Source organism: Cupressus sempervirens, chromosome 1, assembly GCF_028749045.1.
Source record: "Cupressus sempervirens isolate cs-2001-9-10 chromosome 1, ASM2874904v1, whole genome shotgun sequence".
Taxonomy (NCBI): Eukaryota; Viridiplantae; Streptophyta; class Pinopsida; order Cupressales; family Cupressaceae; genus Cupressus; species Cupressus sempervirens.
This window is the reverse complement of record NC_143118.1, coordinates 105,919,881-105,946,137: the sequence shown is the minus strand read 5'-3', so window position 1 is coordinate 105,946,137 and position 26,257 is coordinate 105,919,881. Positions and strand designations below refer to the sequence as shown.

The following is a 26,257-nucleotide window of genomic DNA, read 5'->3' as shown; positions in this document are numbered from 1 at the left end:
AATAGATTCTAGCAGGTTGCAAGATCACCTAGAACCTTGAAGTTAATCCCAAATTATCTTTTCAAGAGAGGAGTTCAAAAGGATTACTATCATTAAGAATCATGCAAAATGACAGCCCAACAAGTATGTGGGCCAATAAAATTGTACCTCTAATAAAATCTCACACCCTCTAGGCCAAAAATGCTGTTAGAGTAAATAATTAATATTTAATTATTTATTCTATTGCTTAAGCTTACTTAGGTCATGCATTTATTTAATATTTTATATTTAATGCATGTAGTGGTTAGTTGTTGACAACTCGGGAGTTTTCTCCTTTTTTAGCATATTCCACTTTTTGTGGATGTGTGCTGAGTTGTCAATCTTATCTTCTACCTCCTTCCAGCTTGTTCTACAAGCTTCCATGAGCTCTTTATATTCGAGCTCTCTCTCATTGTAACATATTGATTGTAAAGCCATTTCTTATTGTAAATACATTTCTTATTGTGTTTGCATTTTTGGCTCTCATGTCCGTTTAGGATTTTTGCCCGTGCTCCATGCTCTCCCCTTCTATGGCTTCTCTTTGATAGGTTCGCATGCAGGTGATCTTGGCGTCTTCGGAGTTGGCTTTCCTCAACTCCAACATGGTATCAGAGCCTTCCTGCTGATGCTTCGTTAAAGAAATTTTGAAGCCGTGATTTGAAGTCACAAACCCTAGTTTGTTTGTGCAATTTTTCTTCAAATCAGGGGATCAGCGAATTTTTGGAGCACTTTCAGCCCAAACGGACATCACCATTGGATCCGGAAGGCCGTTTGCAGTCAGGATTCATATAAAGCTTTTCATTTTTGGAGACAGGGCATTTTTGGCGATTTTTTGAAGAGTCCAGGTCGCTGCCGTACAGATCGTACGGACGCAGAGCGGAAAAAATTTTAAAAACGCATTTTTGGCAGCGCCGCCGGCGTGCCACCGCGGGGCCACCACCGTGCCACCCGTGCGCCGCCCGCAGCGGCTGCAGCAGGCAGCGCCGCCTGCGAACCACCGCGGCCCGGCCGCCTCCTGGCCGCCGCCCTCCACCGGCGGCACCTCTCCAGCCCGCCGCCTGTCCGCCGCCCTCCGCCGGCGGCTCCTCTGCCTCTGCCGCCCCTGCGGCCACCTCCGCCAGGCCTCCGCCTGCCAGCTGTGCAGCACAGTTAGCACCAGTCTGTGCGTGACACGTGGCAGGCCTGCCACGTGGCACTTTGCCACGTGGGCCTGCCACGTCATCGTCCGTACTGCCACGTGGCAATGCCACGTGGCACTCTTTTTTGCGGCGACGGCCTCCAAGCCGTCAAATTTAATCGCGTGACTTGCTGACATCAGCACTGCATCAGCCCTTGCATGCACCTCTCCCGATTGCTTTTGGACCTACCTTTGGTTTTTTGGCCATAACTCTTGCATACGGAGGTATTTTTCCGATCCGAAAGAAGTGCCGGAAAGCTGGTTCCGAGACAAAGATTTTGGTGCAGGTATTTTTAGGTTTTGATGCTTTTTTATTGCCTATTTTTTTTGTTAAAGTCCGAAGTCCTATTTTTGACTCCGGCATGCATATCTTTTACATCCCATGTCAGTTTTTTGAAAACTTTATATTTCTGGAAAGTTGGTTCTGTGTACTTTTCAGAACTGTCATCTTTTTTCCTCACTTTTGGCCTCTTCTCTTTCTATCATAGTTTTAGCATTTTTTCTCTATGGTTGATATTTTGAGTGTTTTAGGCCCGAGGATCATTTTCCTGGCATGGTTTGCTTTATTTCAGGCTGTACTTTCTTTTGGTTCAGCTCTTTTTCAGTTTTGATCATTGTAGCTATCTTTTTGAAGCATTTTTCATTTTCGCACTGAGATAAATTGTCACTTTTGCATTCTGGGAATCATGAACGTTGTTTTGAGTCAGGTGTACTTGCACTATTTTATAAAGCACCATGGGGGGGATTATTTGTTTGCTGTTTTAGGCATTCTTCCTTTGTCAAGTGAGTGTCCCTTCCACGACATTAGCCCCATGCAGAGTCAGTTAGACCGTGTCTTTATCAGTGTCTGTACTTCTTTTCCTCTCTCCTCGTTCTTGGTTCGTTTGCAGAAGATTTTGGCTCACCTTCTCAGTTGCCTGTCATCACACCCCGTCTGCATTAAGGGGGGATTATGCTGTGTTCTAATGCATCCATGGTTCGATGGTTCGATAGTGTGAACTATGTATTTAGTGGTTGATCCTATATACAAGGCGATTGCAGTGGCTGGCTACCTATGCATTTCGGTGAGATGGATCATCTACCATATAGACATGCTCGGCTCGTGCCTTCTTCTTCCATGGAGGTTTCTTCAGATCAGCAGTTTGACAGATTTGCGACTTCTTCATGCTTCAGTGATGCTGCTTCTTCATGATCATTCATTGTTCCTGATTTAGGGGACATTTTTCCTAGTTGGAGACTTCTTCAGCTCTTCACTGGGTTCTTACCTCTTTTTAGGGGAGGGTTTTTCCCATGTGGTTTTCTCTCTTTCCCTGCTTACAGAGGTTTCATCTTCTTGCATTGTACTTGGGTACCTAAAATGGCCTCGTTGCCGGGACCCATTATGCATTCATCTTAGCTTTGTGAGCTTAAGGCATTTCCCTAAGTTGCACTTAAGGGGGGGTGTTAGAGTAAATAATTAATATTTAATTATTTATTCTATTGCTTAAGCTTACTTAGGTCATGCATTTATTTAATATTTTATATTTAATGCATGTAGTGGTTAGTTGTTGACAACTCGGGAGTTTTCTCCTTTTTTAGCATATTCCACTTTTTGTGGATGTGTGCTGAGTTGTCAATCTTATCTTCTACCTCCTTCCAGCTTGTTCTACAAGCTTCCATGAGCTCTTTATATTCGGGCTCTCTCTCATTGTAACATATTGATTGTAAAGCCATTTCTTATTGTAAATACATTTCTTATTGTGTTTGCATTTTTGGCTCTCATGTCCGTTTAGGGTTTTTGCCCGTGCTCCATGCTCTCCCCTTCTATGGCTTCTCTTTGACAGGTTCGCATGCAGGTGATCTTGGCGTCTTCGGAGTTGGCTTTCCTCAACTCCAACAAATGCTAGCTTTGATTGAATCATACACTTTATAAAAAGTGTTTCTCTTTCTAATTTGATTTTATTGAAATAAAAATAAAAATACTGGTGCTTGAAAAAATAAAGGTATTGACAAGAAATATATCATTGCCCTAATATTTGTGCATAGATCAAATGGCCTGGGTACCAAAAAAATTCCTTTGAAGTCAATATCATATAAAGTGGAAATGTTTTATATGGAAATGGAGGTTTTTGGATGCATTGAGCACAATGATGATGCTCATTTGGGCTCAATGTACTTCAAAAAAAAGGTCCCCCTAGATCCAAAACAAAATCCTTTGAAAACCATAAATCTTAAAATTGATGTCAAATCTTTCACAAATAGAATAGGGGCATGAAGATCTGGAGCTCTGATACCATGTTGAAGTTGATGAAATATCAATCTCATAACTCCCAAGAATCACATGCATGCAAAAACCTATCACAGAAAGAGAGAAACAAAAGCTATAGAGGTTGGAATTCCCTAAATCCGTAGATGAGGCATTCCAAATGAGCAAAAATTGAGATTTCTATTATCCAAATCGAATGACATATTACAAAGAGATGCATCCTTATAAAAGGAGATCAAAATCCTAATAGGTAAAACCTAGGTTGCATGATAATAACTAATAAAAGAATCAATTAATATATGTCCAAAGTTTAGCTTAAGTAAACTGGAGATAATAAGTGACTTAATAATTAAATCAATATGATTTAATTAATAAGAAAAAAAATTATCACTGTAACAACAAGAATTCATCATCTCTTGGTAGAGAAGACCACCCCAAGAAACTTTATTCAACACATATTAGGAGAACCAAATCTATACCTTGTTTGGTGACTGCAAGCCACCAAATACAAACCACTTATTTCTCCCTTTTTCATAAATATAATTTTCATCTCTATGTATGAACAAAAAACTAAAAATATCATCATACACTAGCTGTCCATAATCACAAGAACTTATAGGTTAAAGATTTACCTTATTAGAGGCATCACCCATATCCTTCTAATCTCCCTTTTTAGAAAAATCTTGACCAAACACATGCACTTCACTTATTACATTAGAAAATGATGAATAAATAGACTCACAATCATCTAGAAATTTATCATCATGTAAATTGAAATACTTACTGCATACTTCTTCCTTTTCATCTAGTTGGTTTGCAAATGATAGAAATAGCTTGTATATACAAATGTGATTAGTACCAAAGTCTAAAACCATTTGAAAGTGGTCCAATTTGTCTACACAATTCTCAAGTTGCTGATTATAAATCACATGAAAATGTTCATCATCAAAGTCTTGATAAATAACCTTCTTCTCCAAAACAATATCTTCATCAAATATTTTATTACCAAAATCAAAAGATGCAATATCATTATCATTATCACTATCAACCTTAGAAGAAAAGAAATCTAATTTTTCACAAGAATATAACAATGTCTCATGATTAAAACCAGAACCATTCAAATCTGAATTGTCAAAACATTCCTCAAATAAATAATTAATAATTCCATGAAGAGATTCCCTATAAATATTATAACACAAGGAAGGTTGACTGGCATCAATATCCTCATCATACACAAAATTATTAAACACTTTAAAGTAACTACAAAACCTAGTGTCATTCTCACATTCAACATATGAAGGAAAATCAGAACCATCACTACAAGAAGATTCATTATCCTTTGATATCAAACATGTAGCATTAGCCTCTACATCATTTTCATCAAAAATATTAGAAGAAAAAGACCACCAATATTACCTAAACTTATCATTACTATGTCATGATGTATGAACATTTAGAGTAGATAAGCTCTAAAAATGAATATTATTTGTTGTAGGAAATGCATCATGCAATGGTACTACTAAAATAGATTCATTTACAACTTTACCATGTGATTGAAACTCACTCAATGATTCTTCATCTTGATTTCACATTCAACTTCATGCTGATCATTTATAGGTTTAGATCAAACCTTTTCATAAATAATGCATTTATCAATCATTATTTCACCTTCACACTTTAGGGACAAATCACATTCAAGATTTTGAAGATCATGTTGACTTGTATAATCAAAAGTTAGGTGAACCTCTCCTAGCCTCACTTGTAGAAATTTTTTCACTCTCATCATTTCTTTTCTTTTCCCATGTTGCATCTGACTTATACAAAGATGAACAAACATTTTCAACATCTTTAACCTCATGCCAATAACAGTTTTCAACACTACCTTCATCACAAGACTGTGGTAAACATGTTTCAACCTCTTCATAAATTTGAAACTATTAAATGGTTCACATGTATCACAATCTGAAATAATAGTCATTGTTTTAGCATTATGAACTTATGCACTCTTATCAATGATAGGAGAAATCATATCTTCCAACAAGGAATCCTAATCAACATATGAGCATTTAAATCTGATTTTGAAACTTGATTAGTAATTACAAAAGAGATAAAAACACATTGAATTGAATCTAAAACATCAATATGAGATTATTCCCTATTATTAAATGCATTGTGCCAACAATATATATTAGAAAAATGATTTCTAGCCAATCCATATTTCATATTATTTTCAATATCAATAGTTTTCATAAATGCATGGTATAATGTTTTTGGTTCTTTATGTAAGAAATATAGAAGAAGTAACAGAGAGGGGGGGTGAATCAGTTACCACTAAAATATTTTAGATCCCTTAGATGTTAACAATAAAACTGATTGTTGTTATTCGGTAAACACACAAAAAATGTTGTAACTCGGTAAATGCAAAGTGTGATTTAATTTTAACTAATCTTAAACAATTACAATGATTAACATGCAAGCATAAAAGAAATAACATGAAACACATGAGACACTAGGATTTAACATGGAAACCCAATATGGGGAAAACCACTAATGTAATTAGTTACTATTTTCCACTCTTCTGAAGTGAGCCCTGTTGGGAGCCAACCCAGTTACAGGTTACAAAACACACTACTAGGTGTGATCTTGTTAGAGGATTTAATCACCCTATAAGGAGTGGCCTTGTAAGAGGTCTTAACACAATTCAATGGAACTATCACCCTATTAGAGGATTTAGAACTGGCTGTTAAACCAACTTTATTAAGAGATTTTGGATCACTGCTACAATGCTAAGTAAGTAACAATGAAATGACCTGATTGAGATGCAACTAAACTGCTGATTATAGATCTCTATTCTACTTTACAAAAGCTTGATCCTTCTTGATCGAATATTAATTTTTTGCTCCACAAGGATATCTAACCATCCTTCAAGTTTTCTCACACACTTTCCTTCTTAATCAATCAATACACTTGTACACTACTAAAAATCACAACTTGACCTTATATTTATATCATTTAGATTGTCAAGTCAGCTCAATACAAATTACAATGACCAATAATCATTACCATAGTTCGCTAGAATAAATACTTGAAACAATTAAACTTCATATCCCAAATCAACAAAATCCTTTGATAGCTGACCCAGCTTGGTAAAAAATGATCCTAAAATGATTTCTTGTGTTAACCAACAGAAGCTTGGTTAACCCTACAAATTTGCAAAGTCCTTTGGCAATCAAGTGAACTCAGTTAATACTAACTCTAACCAACTTTCCTTCATTAACCATGAGAACTCGGTTAACACTACTTTCTTCCATAATTTCCTTCAATGCCCAAGTGAGCTCGATAGACACTATCTCCATAGAGTAATCTCTAGGAATGCTCGGTAGACAAGGGAAAATTGTCTTGTTGACCAAATGAGCTTGGTAAGTACTAATTGATATGACATTTGTGTAACATCAAAGAGAACACATAATTAGACAATTCTATCCAACAATCTCCCTCTTTGGCATTAATGGAAACACAACATGTCATAGCACAATGAAATTTGAAAATAAGACTTTCTTTGATAGAAAGTTTCTCCCTCTTGAAATTTTACCAAAAACTTCTCTTTTATGTAGTAATCTCCCTCTATGAAGGAATTACATAGCTTCTTTCTGATTTTTTTTTTTAGAAACATATGATAGTAAACTTCTTCCTCTTTGAAAACACATGCCAAAGACAACACATACAAAATTAGTATCAATGTACCTTGGATATTGATTCATATGCAATATTCTCTTGACTATGCTGCATCAACTAATAGATCTTCAACTTGGTTCCTATTGATGCAACACTAAAACTTTATTTAGTGAGCTCCAAATAGGGGAATGACCCCTAACTTACATGTTAGATACAAGAATGCATCCTTAGGTAATCGCTTGGTAAATATGTATACAATATATTCTTTTCTATGGACATATTCTAATCTGATTTCTTTGTCTTGCACTAGTTCTTTGAAAAAATGATATTTTATAGCAATATGCTTGGTTTTGGAATGCATCACTGGATTCTTTGATATGTTAATTGTGCTTGTATTATCACAAAACATCACAACTGAATCCTTGATTTCAACCTTCATACCTTGCAACAATTGTTTAAACCAAACAATTTTAGAGTAATTTATTACTGCTACAACATATTCTACATTTTTTGTGGATTGGGATGTGTAGTTTTGCTTCTTTCTTGTCCAAGATACCAACCTTTTACCAAGAAAGAATGCTCCACCACTTTTTCTTTTTTTATCATCAATATTTCCTACCCAATCAGCATCAGTAAATACTTTTAGTTCTAAATTTACTCCATGTTTATACCATAAACCATAGTCTTCAGTGCCTTTCAAATATCTAAAGATTCTTTTGATTTCCATTATATGATTTTCTCTAGGTTTAGCTAATAATCTTGCCACTATACCAACTGCAAGAGCAATATTAGGTCTTGTATGAACTACATACTATAATTTTCCAATCATTGATCTATATAAGGTCTGATCTACCTCTTTTGAATCATCATCTTTAGTAAGCTTTAATCCAGTACACATGGGGGTTCTAACTAGTTTTTAAATCTTCCATACCAAACTTCTTGAGTATTTCTTTGATATACTTAGACTGAGTGATATAGATACCATTCCTGCTTTACTATATCTGAAGTTCAACAAAGAACTTAATCTCACCAAACATAGACATTTCAAACTCTTTGTTAATTTGCTTTGAAAATTCTTTGCATAGATCATCATTCACTATAAATAAAGTATCATCCACAAATATTTTTGCTAATACAATATTGTTATTTGGTCCTTCCTTGATGTACAAACTACTATTAACATTAGTTCTCTAAAAACCAATCTACATAAGGTAGTTATGTAATCTTTCATACCATGCTCTAGGAGCTTGTTTCAGACCATACAATGCTTTGTGTAATTTGTAGACCATGTCCCTTTTGTCTGGATCAACAAAACCTTTCAGTTGTTCAATGTAGACTTCTTCATCAAGAATATCGTTGAGAAATGTAGATTTAACATCCATCTAATATACCTTAAATATTTTATGTGTTTCATATGCAAGTAAGGTCCTGAAACCTTCCAATCTTGCAACATGAGCAAAATTTTCACCATAATCAATGCCTTCTTCTTGAGAATATCCTTTACACACTAGTCTTGCTTTATTTCTTGATACTTGTCCATATTCATTCAACTTATTCCTGAATACCCATTTTGTGCAAATCATATTTTTTCCTTTGGGCCTACATACAAGAGTCCAAGTTTTTTTCTTCTCTATTTGTTCAATTTCTTCATTCATAGCCTCAATCCAACTTTCATTTTCCAATGCATCTTTAACACTTCTAGGTTCAAATTCAGCAAGTAAACATGTACCTTTTAGCTTACTTCTTGTCATAGTGCCTTTAGTTTTATCTCCAATAATTTGGTCTAGTGCATGATGCCTTCTAACATACTTAGCTGACATAGGTTCTTTTCCTTTTGAATGAATTCTATGGTCTTCATTTTGAATTTCAACTTCTGGCTCTAGTTTCTCAAACCCAATAGGCATTGGCTCGGCAACTTCAAAATATGACTTGGGTCCTTATGACTCAGTTTGAAATTCTTGCAACTCAGTAATTGTGGAAGACTTGAGAGTCAAAGTCTCCTTATTGGTAGATGTGTTTGGAAATGTATCAAGTTCAATGTAAACAAATTTATTATAATCTTCTAGTTCCTTCTTTCTTTCTTCTTCAGTCCTTTTTGTGAACTCATCAATTCACACATGTACACTTTCTATGATTTTATGAGTAGACAAATTCAAACATCTATATGCCTTACTTCTACAAGATTATCTTAAGAATATACCTTCATCACCTTTCACATCAAACTTTTCTTTTCTAGATTCTTTCAAGATATAACATTTACTTCCAAATACTTTTAGGTAACTTACATTGGGTTTGTAGCCATATCATAATTCATAGGGAGTTTCATATGAGTCCTTCTTCAACTAAACTTAGTTTAAGGTATGAACTATAGTGTTGATAACTTCCTTCTAGTATTTGATAGCAATATTATTTTCAATCATTAGAGTCCTTGCACAATCCATGATGGATTTGTTTCTCCTTTTAGCTATACCATTCTACTCAGGAGTTCTAGGGGCTGATACTTGTCTTTTGATTCCTCTTTTAATGCAAAAGTTATTGAGTTCATTGGAGATAAATTCACCACCTCTATCTAATCTTAAGCACTTCAATCTTTTCCCTATTTCCTTCTTTATTCTTCCTAGATACCATTTGAATTTCTCAAATGCTTTTGACTTTTCTCTAAGATACATAATAGTCATCATTCTTGAATAGTCATCGACAAAAAGAATAAATAAATTTTCTCCAATTTAGCTTTCTATTCCAATGGGTCCACATAGGTTAGTATGCACAATTTCCAAGACATCTTCAGGCTGATAGTTTTTTTCTTTTAAAACTAGTCTTTCCCATTTTGCCAATCTGACAATTTTTGCATAAATCAACATCTAGTTTCTTCAAACTAGGAATACCTCTTACTTTCCTAAATTTTCTTATTTTCACCATGTTATCAAAATTTACATGACATAACCTTTTGTGCCATAACCAAATTTTTTCAACTTGAGCAATAAAACATGAGCAATCACCAAGATCAAGATAAAATAGGTTACCTTTTGTTTGTTTGCCTGATTCAATCAGTTTTCCTTTGTCATCCAATAGTCTTGCCTTGTCATGCATGAATTCTACCTTGAATCCAATGTTGATAAGTTGTATCACACTCAATAGCTTATTCTTTAGTCCTTCAACCCAATAGACATTGTCACATACAAGTTCCTTGGTTAATGAGATTCAACCTCTCCCTTTTATGCAACAAGGTTAATTGTTTCCAAACCTTACACTACCGCCATCATAGTCTTCAAAGTATTCAAATATTGTTTTGTCTACAGTCATATAATGTGAACATCCACTATCTATGATCCATGTGTCATTCTTACTGACATGAGAGATAAGAGTCATCTTATATTCTTCTTCATCAAATTCATCTTTTACAACAATGTATACTAGTTCATCTTCACTATTATCAGAATCTTTATCCATAAAACAAGTTTTCTTACCTTTGTCTTTGAATGATTTATGATTTTTGAAATCCTTCTTACCATTGCACTTGTGACTATTCTTCTCATCCTTACTTTCTTTGTTTGGGCACCTAGAAGTAATATGACTAATTTCTTCACATAAAAAAGAGATTAGGGGAACTTTACCTTTGTATTTTCCTCTACCTCTAGAATATTTTCTTGTAAGAAAAGCTTCAAAAACTTCAAGATCACTATCAGAACTTTCCTTTGATTCTTCTTCACTATTTGACTAAATGTCCTTTATTTTTTGTTAGTAAAAAGATTGTTCTTCTTCTGATTCTCCTTTTAACTTGCCCAATTTGTAATGAAGAAAAACTTTACATAATAGTTTGGAAATTATTTTTGAGAATAACTAGTTTCCCTCTGAATTAAGGTATAGCTCCCTATGTGAAAAATGTTCAATGATTTTTTTTTCAATTCTAATTCCTACTACAGGTATGTTCTTAACTAGAGAACAGCAAAGGAAACTGAGTTCCACCCAAGCAACTGAAATCTCAGGCAAGATCTAAATGTAAAGATGCTATGTTGACTAATTTTCACAATCTTATGAATTTCCCAACACAAAAATTGGAAAATGAAAATGAAGAATGACTCTGCAAGTTATGAAATGCAAATGAAGTATGCTAACGCTATTCCACAACTAGTTATAATTCTCTGATTATTCTATTGATTGGCTAAATTGAAAACAACGAAACAAAACTCTGTTTATTTCCCCATCTTCAATTCAACACAATGAATCAACATTAGATACAGATGATGAAAGTGGATGGTAAAATAATGGCACTAAACTTGATTGACTCTGCAACCAACTTCACCAAAATTTTCCAACTCCTATATGCAATGAAATGAAATACATAAACTAACATGCTCTCTCCTCTACTCCAACTCTCTAACTGTCTGCAGGAAAAGAAGAACCCCTCCCTTATCATTGAATTCCATATTTAACCTCTTCTCTCCTGGCGGTGACTTTTCAGTTACCAATATAATTGATTTTTTCAAACATGAAGGATAGTTGAAAGGTTTATCTTCATGTGGTAATACTATCCTTCCCACGATAAGTCTTCCTCTTTAGTTATTAAAATTGACTCTCCATTTCCTTTTCTTTATTATGATTATATTCTTGACGACTTTAAATACCATTTCCATTAAATCAATAATTTTTGTAAATTTTCCACTTTGAACAGTTGACTCTGAACCTAAACTAGCTAAACCATCTAATTTCTTGGACTGGTGGTTTCATGAAGATGCACCAGTCACAAAAGAAGTTGGTGTATGATCCCACACAAATCTTCGAATGGTACAACCTAGAATTTTCAAATACAGAAGCTTAAGGTGCAAAACTTTTTTTTTTGGCCAAAATCCCATACTCCTAGTTGTGCTCTAGTAACAATATATACATCAAAAAGATCACCTATCCATGTTTCACTATTCTCTACAGCTGTAGTGCTAACATAGGAGAAGTTCTTCCATTTAACAAGTTCAAACCATCTGCTATCTTGTTCTTCTGGTCCCTACCATTTAGGAGACCCAATTGGTATATGTGCATCCCAATGTGGTCATAAAATCTTAGGAAGAGATGAGAAATGCTACAATTGAACAAAAAGTCTATTGCACTTTTTCCCTTTAAGGCCCAATCTAAGGCTTGTCACTCGTCTTCTACCAATAGATACCTGTGACGTGAAAATATAAAGTTTAGGACCCATCAAACTAAATTGTAGAGAAGGACAAACTAGTTCCTTCCATTGTTGCTAAGGCAGCTGACTAGGAAATGGAGCCCATACATGAAGAACTTGAAATTCCAAGAAATACCTTAGCTCTTCAATTGGAGATTTATACTCTAAATAGAGATTGATTGCACAGATAAGATGATCTTTTCTAGGAACTACATCCACAAGAGAAGTTATGGGAGAAAACTCCATGTCTATGACATCTGGTGATGAGTTTATAGTTGAAGCCCATTCTTTATGACTATGTACAAGCTTGTTACCTTCCCTTCTCCTAAAAATGACTCTACATCTTCTTTCATAGTGAGATATGAAGTAGTATGAGTAGGATGTGGATGAATCTCCTGGTTATTAAATGGAAATTGATCTGCAATCTTCTCCTTAACAGTTCTTGTATCAAAACTTGGAGAATTTTCTCGATCAAAAAACCTTTGATCTGCAATATTCTTAACATAATTATGCATTTCTCTCTCATATAATGGTGATGTGTGATGTTGTTTAACATATATTGCATCTCTACTGCCAACTATTACAGATGTAACAATATGTGTCCCATCTGTTTCAATAAATCTTGCTAAATTTTTGGGCTCCTGTGTCAATGGAATAGCATGCTTGACTTCTTCTTGCAAGACCAAGGGAAATTTAATGAAACAAACTGTATACAATGGAATGGAAACTCCATCCACAACAAGGCTCTTGGTGGATGCTCAATCAATTTTCCAGGAACCAGAGAAATTAAACATGGCATTGAAGGTCCCGAGAGGAATTTTACTAGACAGAGAGAAGGGTTTGTTGAAATATTCTGCCATGTATTTATCCTTGTGGAAAATGAAAATGTACCTTCTCCTTGTAGAAAATGACCAAATAACTTCTTGTTGCAGAAAATGAACATGTAAGTGCATATTTCGCCAATGTAACCTCTCTATGCTCAAATATTTTATTTGCTATTTCAAATGTCAAATTTGAGTGTAGGTTCTACATATGATCAAACATTCTGATCCCTTCCCATTTTCTCTTGAAGAAACTCATAATCTTTATTGAATAAGCTTGATGGAATATTACTTTCGAAAGGAGAAATGTGTAGCAGATATCTCCTTTTCCACTTCTACATCCCAATGACAATTCAAATTCCCAATGCTTGTTTTGTAATCCAATCCTGATTCTATATTCCATTTTTGCATTCTCCTTTCTAATTTAAACTAAAATTATGAATTAGAATTGAGGCAATGGAATCTAAATTTGGAAATTTCAAACAAGGCATTTCACATCTGCATATCAAGATTATGATCTTCATCCTTTACAATGACATATTAGAGGAAAGTTCGGGCATCTTATGAGAAATCTGACCAAGACAACCAAATATTGAAGTTTTGAAATAGGGGTACTAAAATTGCACCTACAGTTGGCTCCGATTGGGGAATATGTACTACAAAGTGCATATAGAATCTAGCATATTTGGTTAAGAAAGCACCTTTTCCATTGGGTTATGGAGTTAAAGCAATAAGAATTAGATAATAAAGAAATGAATGCTAGAAAGGTGGAGGGGAGCAAGGCCAAAATTGAAACAAAAAGCAGGAAAGCCTAAGCTAAGTACAACAAAATTTTGAAAGCAATCTAACTATGAACAAGAAAGAAAAAGAGAACATGGAGGACTTGCATGACCATTAACCGGCAAAGAAAGATATGAGCCTTTTTGATACAGTGGATTGTGCTTCAATGAGATGAACCAAGAAAAAAACTCAAAGATAGCCCCTTTATTGTTGGAAGAAAAATTGTCATAACATAAATCATGAGTGAACCAAAAATCCTTTCCAAACCACCAGGCTTCATTATAAATTTATGGTTTTCCCTCCTCTTTCTAAATAGAAGAATCAAAATTGTGTTACTCTTCAAGTTGAAACAAATAATTAATCCACACCTCCAAAAGAGAACTCATATCATCTTTATCAACAATAGTCATGAGAAAACCATGATCAAAACAACTTTCAACATCCAATATACCTAGAGCCAAAAGAGGAGAAATTCTTTTCTCAAGATTCGGTAAGGGCTGAAAAATAATCTCTTCTTTACAAGGTAATATGTCCATTGGAATTGTTGATGGTACCAACTGCTGTAACTTTTTAATTTTAACAACTTCAGTTGTATCTTCATTTTGACATTTAAGAGAAAAATCAGAAATCTTTGATCCTTTATCTATCCCACATGATGGAAACATTTCATAACATACTGCTGATGGTATAAACTCATCTTGATTACCACTTTCAACTAACATAGGATCAAACTTCAAACTAAAACTTTCTTTATTCTCACAACAACTAAAAATTTCATCACTTGAATAATCAGGCTGAAGGTACAAATTATGTGAACATTCATCTTTACTTACTTGAAGGTTACGTCATATATGTTGTTCTCCTTCATGTTTATGCAACACATTTGGTGAGGTGAGGTTAGGCTTATTGATTCCAACTTCATAAAGATCTATCACATACATGTTCTTCTTCTTTTAGGTCTTGTAGAGGAGGTTTTCTTTTGATAAGAATAGCACCATAAAAAGACTTCATCCATCTCACCTCTCTCGCTAAATCTTCCATAACTTCTTGGATTGGATCTTTGAACCCTAGGATAAAGATAAAAACATTTGAGACATCTTCATTACTTGCTGGAATCTAGTCTTCTAAATTTTTTGAATAGTTTAGAAAAAATTCTTCAACAGAGCCAACAACCTCCATACTAGGGGAGGAGCCTCAAAATCTGAAAAGGAAAGCACTGAACTGCTTGACTAAAAATTTTGAGAATTTAAAAATGGAGTCACCAATATCTAGATAGTAAAGATAACAAAAATATGAGGAACTAAAATTTTGACACTAATCTTCTTTTTGACCTCCCTAGTAGAGTCGCCAAAAGTCTGTTAGTAAACATATTATTCTTCTTCTAATTCTTCTTTTAACTTGCCCAATTTGTAATGAAGAACAACTTTACATAACAGTTGGGAAATAGTTTATGAGAATAACTAGTTTCCCTTTGAATTAAGGTAAAACTCCCTATGTGAAAAATGTTCAATGAATTTTGTTTCAATTTTAATTCCTATTGCAAGTATGTTCTTAACCAGAGAATAGTAGAGAAATCGAGTTCCACCCAGGCAAGTGAAATCTTGGGCAGGATCTAAATGCAAAGATACTATGTTGACTGATTTTCACAATCTTATGAATTTACCAACACAACAATTTGAAAATGCAAATTATGAAGTGCAAATGAAGAATGACTCTGCAAGTTATGGAATGCAAATGAAGTATGCTGATGCTATTCCACAACTAGTTATAATTCACTGATTATTCTACTGATTGGCTAAATTGAAAATAATGAAACAAAACTCTGTTTATTTCCCCATCTTCAATTCAATACAATGAAACAACATTAAATACAAATGATGAAAGTGGATGGTAAAATAATGGCACTAAACTTGATTGACTCTGCAACCAACTTCACCAAAATTTGCCAACCCCTATATGAAATGAAATGCAATACATAAACTAACATGCCCTCTCCTCTACTCTAGCTCTCCAATTGTCTGTAGGAAAAGTAGAACCCCTCCCTTATCATTGAATTCCATATTTAACGTCTTCTCTCCTGGCGATGAGTTTTCAGTTACCAATATAACTAATTTTTTCAAACATGAAGGATACTTGAAAGTTTTATCTTCATGTGGTAATAATATCATTCCCATGATAAGTCTTCCTCTTCAGTTATTAAAACCAACTCTTCATTTCCTTTTCTTTATTATGATTATATTCTTGACGATTTTAAATACCATTTCTATTAAATCAACAACTTTTGTAAATTTTCCACTTTGGACAGTTGACTCTGAACCTGAACTAGCTGAACCATTTGATTTCTTGGACTAGTGGTTTGATTAAGATGCACCAGTCACAAAAGAAGCTGGTGTATGATCCCACACAAATCTTCGAATGGTACAACCTAGAATTTTCAAATACAGAAGCTTAAGGTACATAACATTTTTTTTTGCCCAAAATCCCATACTCCTAGTTGTGCTCCAGTAACAATATATACACTAGAAAGATCACCTATCCATGTTTCACTATTCTCTATAGGTGCAGTGCTAACATAGGAGAAGTTCTTCCATTTAACAAGCTCAAACCATTTTCTATCTTGTTCTTCTGGTCCCTACCATTTAGGAGGCCCAATTGGTATATGTGCATCACAATGTGGTCATAAAATCTTAGGAAGAGACAACAAATGCTGCAATTGAACAAGAAGTCTATTGCACTTTTTCCCTTCAAGGCCCAATATAAGGCCTATCCCTAGTCTTCTACCAATAGATACCTATGATGTGCAAATATAAATTTTAGGACCCATCAAACTAAATTGTAGAGAAGGAAAAACTAGTTCCTTACATTGTTGCCCAGGCAGCTGACTAGGAAGTGGAGCTCATACATAAAGAACTTGAAATTCCAAGAAATACCTTAGCTCTTCAATTGGAGATTTATACTCTAAATAGAGATCGATTGCATGGATAAGAAGATATTTTCTAAGAACTGCATCCATGAGAGAAGTTATGGGAGAAAACTCCATGTCTATGACATTTGGTGATGAGTTTACCGTTGAAGCCCATTCTTTATGACTATGTACAAGATTGTTACCTTCCCTTCTCCTAAAAAATGACTCTACATCTTCTTTCATAGTGAGATATGAAGTATTATGAGTAGGATGTGGATGAATCTCCTAGTTATTAAATGGAAATTGATATGCAATCTTCTCCTTAACAGTTCTTGCACCAAAACTTGGAGAATTTTCTAGATCAGAAAACCTTTGATCTGCAATATTATTTACATAATCATGCATTTCTCTCTTAGATAATGGTGATGTGTGATGTTATTTAACATATATTACATCTCTACTACCAAGTGTTACAGATGTAACAATATGTGTCCCATCTATTTCAATAAAGCTTGCAAAATTTGTGGCCTCCCATGTCAATGGAATAGCACACTTGACTTCTTCTCGCAAGACCAATGGAAATTTAATCAAACAAACTATATACAATTTAATGGAAACTCCATCCACAGAAAGGCTCTTGGTGGATGCTCGATCAGTTTGCCAGGAACCAGAGAAATTGAACATGGCATTGAAGCTCCTAAGAGGAATTTTACTAGATAGAGAGAAGGGTTTGTTGAAATATTTTGCAATGTATTTATCCTTGCAAAAAATGACCAAACAACTTCTCATTGCAGAAAATGAACATTTAAGTGCATTTTCCACCAATGTAACCTCTCTATGCTCAAATATTTTATTTGCTATTTCAAATGTCAAATTTGAGTGTAGGTTCTACATATGATCAAACATTCTGAGCCCTTCCCATTTTCTCTTGAAGAAACTCATAATCTTTATTGAACACACTTGATAGAATATTACTTTCAAAAGGAGAAATGTGTACCAGATTTCTCATTTTCCACTTCTACATCCCAATGAAAATTCAAATTCCCAATGCTGGTTCTGTAATCCAATCCTAATTTTGTATTCTAGTTCTACATTCTCCTTTCTAATTTCAACTAAAATTATGAATCATAATTGAGGCAATGGAATCTAAATTTGGAAATTTCAAACAAGGTATTTCACATCCACATATCAAGATTATAATCTTCATCCTTTACAATGACATATTAGAGGAAAGTTCAGGCATCTTATGAGAAATCTGACCATGACAATGAAATATTGAAGTTTATAAATAGGGGTACTAAAAGTGTGCCTACATTTTCTTTCCTTTATCATTAAGTGAAAGCTTTCCTCAAATGCAGATTAAATATTCTTGGAGGCTAGAACATAATTGTCAAAGTTCTCTAGCTCAAAAGCTGTCAATCTTCCTACTAAGGTATCCAAAGTTATCTTATGATTTGTCTCACACCTCCTTTCTTGAATAAAAGATACTCTAATTGAATAGATAGGAAGCAATATTCTAAGAAATTTACTTATAATAGTTTCTTCCTTGATATCTCCTCTAGATGCTCTAATTGCACTGACACTAGCTTTCATTCTTTCCACATATTTGGCAATAATTTCATCTTCTCTCATTCGCATTTGATCAAATTGTCCTCTAAGACTTTATGTTTGGCTCTTTTCACATTTTCATCACCACCATAGATGTCCTTTAGCTTATTCCACATTTCAAAAGTAGTTTTGTAGTCCTGGATCTCATGAAATTCATCATAACTAAGAGTAGATGCAATATCTATCATCATGGTGTTATCGTTATTTTTCTCAACAATATCTCGAATAGATAATGTACCCATAGGAGTTGTATATTCTTCATCAAGGTATTTCAATCCTAAATCACCAATAGAAGCCAAATGAAGTCTCATGAGTCCCTGCCATGCTGAAAAGTTGTCTCTACTAAGCTTTGGAATTTCTTTCTTGTAAGACATACTAATCTTTACCTTAGGTCCTTGAAACCTTTCTTGCAAGAACCAAAAGATTTGATACCAATTTTTTGAAATATAGAAGACATAACTGAGAGGGGGGGGGTGAATCAGTTACCACAAAAAATATTTCAGATCCCTTGGATGTTAACAATAAAACTGATTGTTGCTACTATTCAATAAACATATAGAAAATGTTGTAACTTAGTAAATGCAGAGTGTGATTTACTTTTAAGTGATCTTAAAAATTCATAGTGATTAACTTGCAAGCATAAAATAAATACCATGAAACACATGAGATACTAGGATTTAACATGGAAACCCAATATGGGAAAAACCACCAATGTAACTAGTTATTATTTTTCACTTTTCTGAAGTGAGCCTTATTAGGAGCCAACCCAATTAAAGGTTACAAAACACACTATTAGGTGTGACCTTGTTAGAGGATTTAATCACCCTGTAAGGAGTGGCCTTGTAAGAGGTCTTAAAATAATTCAATGGAACTGTAATCTTGTTAGAGGATTTACAACTAGTTGTTAAACCAACTTTGGTAAGAGATTTTGGATAACTACTACATGGTAAGAAATCAACAATGAAATTACTTGATTGAGATGCAATTGAATGACTGATTATAGATCTTTGTTCTACTTCATGAAATCTTGATCCTTCCTAATCAAATATTACTTTGCTACTCCACAAGAATATCTGACCATCCTTCAAGTTTTCTCACACACTTTCCTTCATAATCAATCAATACACTTGCACACTACCAAAAATCACAACTTGACCTTATATTTATATCATTCAAATTGTCAAGTTGGCTCAATACAAATTACAATGACAAATAATCATTACCATAGTCAGCTGGAATCAATACTTGAAATAATTGAACTTCATATCCCAAATCAACAAAATCTTTCAATAGCCGACCCAACTCGGTAAACACTGATCCTAAAATGATTTCATGTGTTAACCAAAAAAAGCTTGGTTGACACTATGAACTTGCAAAGTCCTTTGGCAGTCGAGTGAACTCAGTTAATACTAACTCTGACCAAATTTCCTTCTTTAACCATGAGAACTTGGTTAACATTATTTTCTGCCGTAATTTCCTTTGATGCCCAAGTGAGCTCAATAGACACTATCTCTATAGAGTAATCTCTAGGAATGCTCAGTAGACGTGGAAAAATTGTCTTCTTGATCAAGTGAGCTTGGTAAGCACTAACTAATATGACATTTGTGTAACATCAAAGACAACACACAATTAGACAATTGTATCCAACACTTTATCCTTAGTATGTAGCTCAATTTTCCATCAAATGCATCAAAATAAATGACCAAAAATACTTGATCATTAGGTCTATAATTTTTAGGAATCTCATTTAAAACTCTTGCAGATTTGATATTAAATTTATGAACAAGTTCACCATTCCTAATATGAATCTTCAACATAGTACTAAGAGAATCATATATGCTTATTCTTTCTCCAAACTAGTCCATGAAGGTTGCATGCAATTCAGTCCAAGATGAGATAGAACATGCTGATAAAGAGAAAACTAGTTCCTAGCATCTTCCTTCAAGGTCTAGACAAACAATTTCATACAAACACCTTCATGAACAAACTCATCACACAACAAGTCACAAAAGAACTGACCATGTTGACTTGAAAAATTGACTTGTTTCCCACAAAACTTTGTCAAATAATCTCTATTTTCATTTGGAACAAAATTTGGGAAACCATTAATGCCTTCAAAACATAATGGCTCATATCTTTTGAGAGAGAAATACCTTAAAAAATTCTTATTGGGATTCATGCTTAATAGCATAACATTTGACAATAGTCACAAACTTGAACTTGTCCACTTAAAGACATTTCACATCTATAGAAAATTTAGCTAGCACACAAACATACAATACTCTATCAAACTCACATCAACATACTTCAAAAATTTAATTTAATAATGTTGAAACTCATTCAAATAAAGTATGTGAAACATTATATATTGATTCTCATATTTAGTGTTGAAATCACCTAATGGAGAAACACTTTTTTACAACCAATTTTAATGAAAGTACACTCATGAAAGTGAAAATTCCTTTTAGTGTGATGGATGAAATTTTATTTTATAATATAAATAATAATATACATAATATATCATCAAGAGTTCTTATAAAACTCAATTTTAGAGTCACCACCACTCTGAATAGGGCATAACATTCAAGATGAGGCTTCACTAGTTAAAAAAACTTGCATCAACACATCACATAATTAATGAGTCATAGAAAACTCTTCAACCTTTTTCAATAATGATCAACCTACTCGATAAATATGTCTTTCTACTGCTATAGTTTGATCCTAAAATCATCTATATAATACATTGGTGCATAGATCCAGAACTAGATTCGTCATTCACACTTAGAGGAGCATAGTTTGAATAAACTTGAAGACTAACACAAGCTGATCCAAAATCATAGTAGATAAAGGGAAATTTATTTCTTGACTCTTGACATGGGTAAAATATCACAAATATTTGACTCTAAGATAAGGAAACAAAGATAAGAAATAAATATGTAGCAAGATAATGAAATACAAATCAAGATCCTATAGCTACAAATATTTTCCTCGTGCTTCCCTAGTTGGGTTGCCATTTTGTCGGCTCCTAATTTTGCATATTTTAACAACCTTATGGAAATAAAAATACACCTAGGGGGTAGCTAATTCACATCAAAAGTATACCATGATAGACCTAAGGACCAACTCAAAAAAATAACTCAACTTTCTCCACTTTGAAATCTATATAATTTAGGCAAGTGTACCTAGGATTAAAGGCCTTATTACTTCTAAGTTAAATAAAATAAATAAATGAGTTACAACTAGTCATCCATTATAGTAATCTCTAATCCAAGTGAGGGAAAACTCTTTATATCTACAACATAACATTATGTAAAAATGATTTTATTTAAGGTTTTATAATTATTAAAGCTTCAATACATGATTGAAAATAACACTATGACCAATGCTTTATCCATTGGGATTTGTCACACAAATCAAGTACTATAATTTATGATCTACTTCTCTACTTTTTAAAAGAGAATTTGACACATTTTGTATCCTCTACTTATCAAAATCTTTTCTTTCAACCCTATGACTTCCTCATACCGTGTCAAGCATTTGCTTAATTCATTGAATCAACAATGAAACATGATGCAATATATAATTCAATATGAGTTATAACTATGATTGAGTTTCTTAATCACTCAATCATAGAACAATGAAGAACAATATGAGAAGAGATAAAATCCAAAATATGTAACCTAGGAACTCCTTCATTTGTATTAATTTTCTTAATACATCTCTAGCATCATATCTAACTTTCAAAATGACCCAAAATAGATATAGACTATCAACATTTCATTTAATATTTCCTTGCATTTTCAATCATATCAAAATTGACAATAAGAATTGGACCAATAGAAAGGAATTTTTCCATTCACAAAATACAAATTCAGAACCTTTTCTCTAAATTTTGGGAATCCTTTTATAGAGAAGGATTCAATGCAAGAGCATCTTAAGTTTTCTCAGTGGCTACTTTGGAGTTCATCGGAGGAGGCTTGGTACTTTCTTTAGAGGTTTCTTAGACTAGTACTTGGTTGAAGAAGAGCTAATCAATTGTCAAAGGAGCTCGACATAGCTTGGGGCTCTCGGTCATCAAAGACACTCGGTGATGCTTGTTGGAACTCATCATGCACTAGGAACTTAGTGAAGCTTGGTTTCAATGTTTCCCAAGTTTCTTAGTCTTTGAAGTAGTTTTTTTTTTGGAGGAACTCAGTTTATGAAGGAGGAACTCAACATATATTGGGGATCTCAACTAGTTTAGTTATTTTTTTGACCAAGTGACTTGGTCAACAATGGGGTTCAATTATGCTTGATGGATTTATTGATGGTCGGTGGTGGTTTCTGACACTTGATTATGTCTTAGCTTTTTTTGTTAAACAAGCTAGCTATGATACAACCTTTTGGCATTTAATTTGTTTTTAAGGTATTTAATGAGCATTGCAGCCAACTTGTGGCTTTCATGGGCAATTAGTGTAATAGTTTATTTTAATTTTTTATTAGGCTAGGTGGACTTGTGGCTTAGTTGGGTATAAGTAAGGGGGTCTTGTGGAGTCATAGGAATTCATTTAGGGGAAGTGGATCCTATGTTCAACATAGACTATTTGAAGAGGGAATTTTTCCTAAGTGTGTGTTACAAATAGATAATACTGAGAGTGGGGGTGAATTAGTATTCTACAAACTTTTTCCCACAACTGAATATTGCTAATTACTTTATAACTTGCATATGAAATTAAACCAAAAATTTTAAACAATAAATATAACCATGCACATGGAGAACTCATAACACCATTATTTTTTAACTAGGGAAACCATGGCCAAGGAAAAACCCTGGTGGGGATGGTTCCCACTAGATGGCCCACTAAACAAAAGAATCTTGTTAAGGATATTGACATTTTTAGGAGTCTATGAAGTACATATAGTGTCTTGAGTTCTTGGTAGAGTAATAGACCTTGTTGGAAGCCTCAACCCTATTAGGAGTATCTTCAACCTTATTAGGAGTTGGTAGATCAAATACAATGTATGCAAGAAGAGCCCACTGCCTAGCATACATTTATACAATGAAGTTTTTCATAAGAATAGATATACATACAATACTTTCTAACTACTTTAATCCAAACTTGCTCTAATCATACATTAGATATAGTTCACATATCATCTCATAAACTTCACATCAATAAAAAATATTGCATAGATCACACATATGTTGCACACTTATCTTCGTAAGATAAGATCTTTAATTATACCCTTCTTATTAATAAATCTTCTCAGTCAGCCTTCATGTCTTTACATGCTTGACATAATATAAAATAACTTATGTAATAACATCCACAAAGTTGGCTCATCATGACTTAGTAATTATTTTTTTACCAAATTAATTCATTAAGTCATCCAACTCAATTCTCTGCTATGCTCTATTCTACTTTGTCAAATACATGCACTGCTATTTCAATCATAACTCTCACTATACTATCTATACACATCTATGCACTGGTACATGTTATCATGACATGGTAATGGATCTTTACTCAATGTACATAATCTAACTCTAAATGAGTCTTCCATACTCATCACATTTATCTATGTGATGTTTCAAACTATCTAACACTTAGACAATTTTCTAACTCTAAATGCATAAATGAAATGTTGAATACATGTTTTTATAAATGAAAACTCTCAAGATATCTATGTGGCCATATTTTCAAAAATCTCCCCCTTTGGCATTGATGGAAACATTTGGGAAAATTGGCTAGGTCCGAAAATAATGTCATACATAACAAAAACAAATAAAAGTAACTACATAAAATTGCCTTCAAAACATTACAATTTAATTCATGTTTTCATGGATCATTATATTCATTTTCACTCCTTTACATTGATATGTAAGTATACTTCACCTTATATATATATATGTATGTATGTATGTATGTATGTATGTATGTATGTATGTATGTATATGTATATGTATATGTATATGTATATGTATATGTATGTATATGTATGTATGTATGTATGTATGTATGTATGTGTGTGTGTGTGTGTGTGTGTATATATATATACAATTTAACTTTACATAATACTTCCCCTTTGACATGAATGGCAAAGGTTTCAAAAACTATATCAAAAAAATGGGTGGCCTACTATTGATCAACTTGTTATTCTAGAAAAATAATCCAAAAAAACAAGTTTTAACCTATCTAATTCCTTGTTCCAATTCTCCTTCACTGTGTCAGAGATACTAAGTACTATGCATAGTGCATAAGATGCCACTTCAACTGCACCCAAGTCAGTATAAGAAAACTTATCATAAGAAGTCTTTGTTGAAAGACATTCCTCCAGTTGCCTATGCAAAATATTGATCTTTGGAGACAAAGCTTCTCTAAGAATAGAGAACCTTTTTTATAACTTTTCCTTATTTGATTCCAAGCTATTGATCATGTTGTGGATCTTCTCCACTTCTATTCCACATTCTTCAATACTAGTCTCAAGGAGCTTTACTTTTGCCATGAGTGTTTCAGGTTTACTCATTTTACCCTTTATCTGACTCTTAAAGTCTATCAGGTACTTGTATGACAACGTGCACTATCCATACAAAGTTTTAACATCAATGTGTTTCCTAATTTCCTTGATGCTTGGATCTAGTTTCTTAAAATCATTTCTTACATTTGTGCACACTATGTCAAATAATGTTGCATCATGATTGGCTTGAGCTTGTGTTGATGCTACCTCAACTAAAGTTGTGAATTCCACATCAAAGGTCTTCACAAGTTCTTTGGCCTTTGTCTACAAGTTTGGAATGGCTATAGTTGTGGTAACTGTCTTCTAAATTTGGTCCAAGACTTCAATCAGTGTCTTCTCCAAAGAATTTTCTGATTTTTTCTTCTCAAATAGTTTTCTCAATGAGCTTATCAATCCCTTCTGATCATCATCATTATTATATGCCACTACTACTACCATAGGATTTACAACTAGAGTGGTGTAGCAATTTTCTTTTCTTCCTTGACCTTCTTCTTTTCTTCTGCCAACTTCTCAACTACTTCTTTGGCTTTCTTTTTTTTCTCTTCTTCTTCTTTCTTCTTCTTTTCCTCTTCCTTCTTTCTCTCCTATATTTTCCCTTATTTCTTACCTCTTCCTCTTGTTTTCTTTCCTCTTCTATCTTTCTCTCTTCCTCCATCCTCTTTTCTTCTTCTTTTCTCATTTCCTTAGCCTCTTGCTTCTTTTCATGCTCCTCATCATTAAAACTAGCATATGATGTGATATTTACAAAAATTGTTTGGCCAAAAGATACACAATTACATAGGTTCAATACCCATAACAATGTGTAGGGGTGAGAGTTTATGTTGTGTCTCCTCTACTTCTATATCACTGGAAGCTGTAATAGCTTATACATATAGTGGGCTCTCATCTTTTGACTGTGCACTCACCTTTGGCACTATAGTCATGTATTTTAAAATTTTCTCCTTTGTTTCCTTCCTAAAATCCTCATAATTTCCTCCCACCTATTGGTGTTTGAAAATGCTAGAGGGTTTTCAATTATCCTAATGAGAATATGACATATCTAGGGGTAGCTAACTCCCATCTTCAAAACATCATTTCAGACACCAGGCCAACTATAAGGCTTTGACCCTTCTTCACTTTAGGCTCTGCAAAACCTACGCAGGTGGACCTTAGATTCAATCGATATGTTACTAGTGCAAAAACATATTCATGAATCTATTAAAGTAGATAAAACCCCCATATCTCCTAATGACTTATGAAATGACATAAATCTATAGTAGCTAAATGCAAAACCATGGAGTTCATAAGCTAAGTAAGGGCATCACATTTAGGTTCTTCAACATGAAATGGAAAGAACATTTGATAAATGATGTTGAATTAAACAAACCCT

The 26,257-nt window shown here is 33.7% G+C and overlaps 2 pseudogenes; both read right to left on the bottom strand.

Annotated features, from left to right (window-relative positions):
• Nucleotides 1-11,839: 11,839 nt before the first annotated feature.
• Nucleotides 11,840-13,136, bottom strand: LOC149576440 (MACPF domain-containing protein CAD1 pseudogene; annotated as a pseudogene).
• Nucleotides 13,137-16,193: 3,057 nt separating this feature from the next.
• LOC149576439 (MACPF domain-containing protein CAD1 pseudogene) lies at nucleotides 16,194-17,571 on the bottom strand (annotated as a pseudogene).
• Between the last annotated feature and the right edge of the window lie 8,686 nt (nucleotides 17,572-26,257).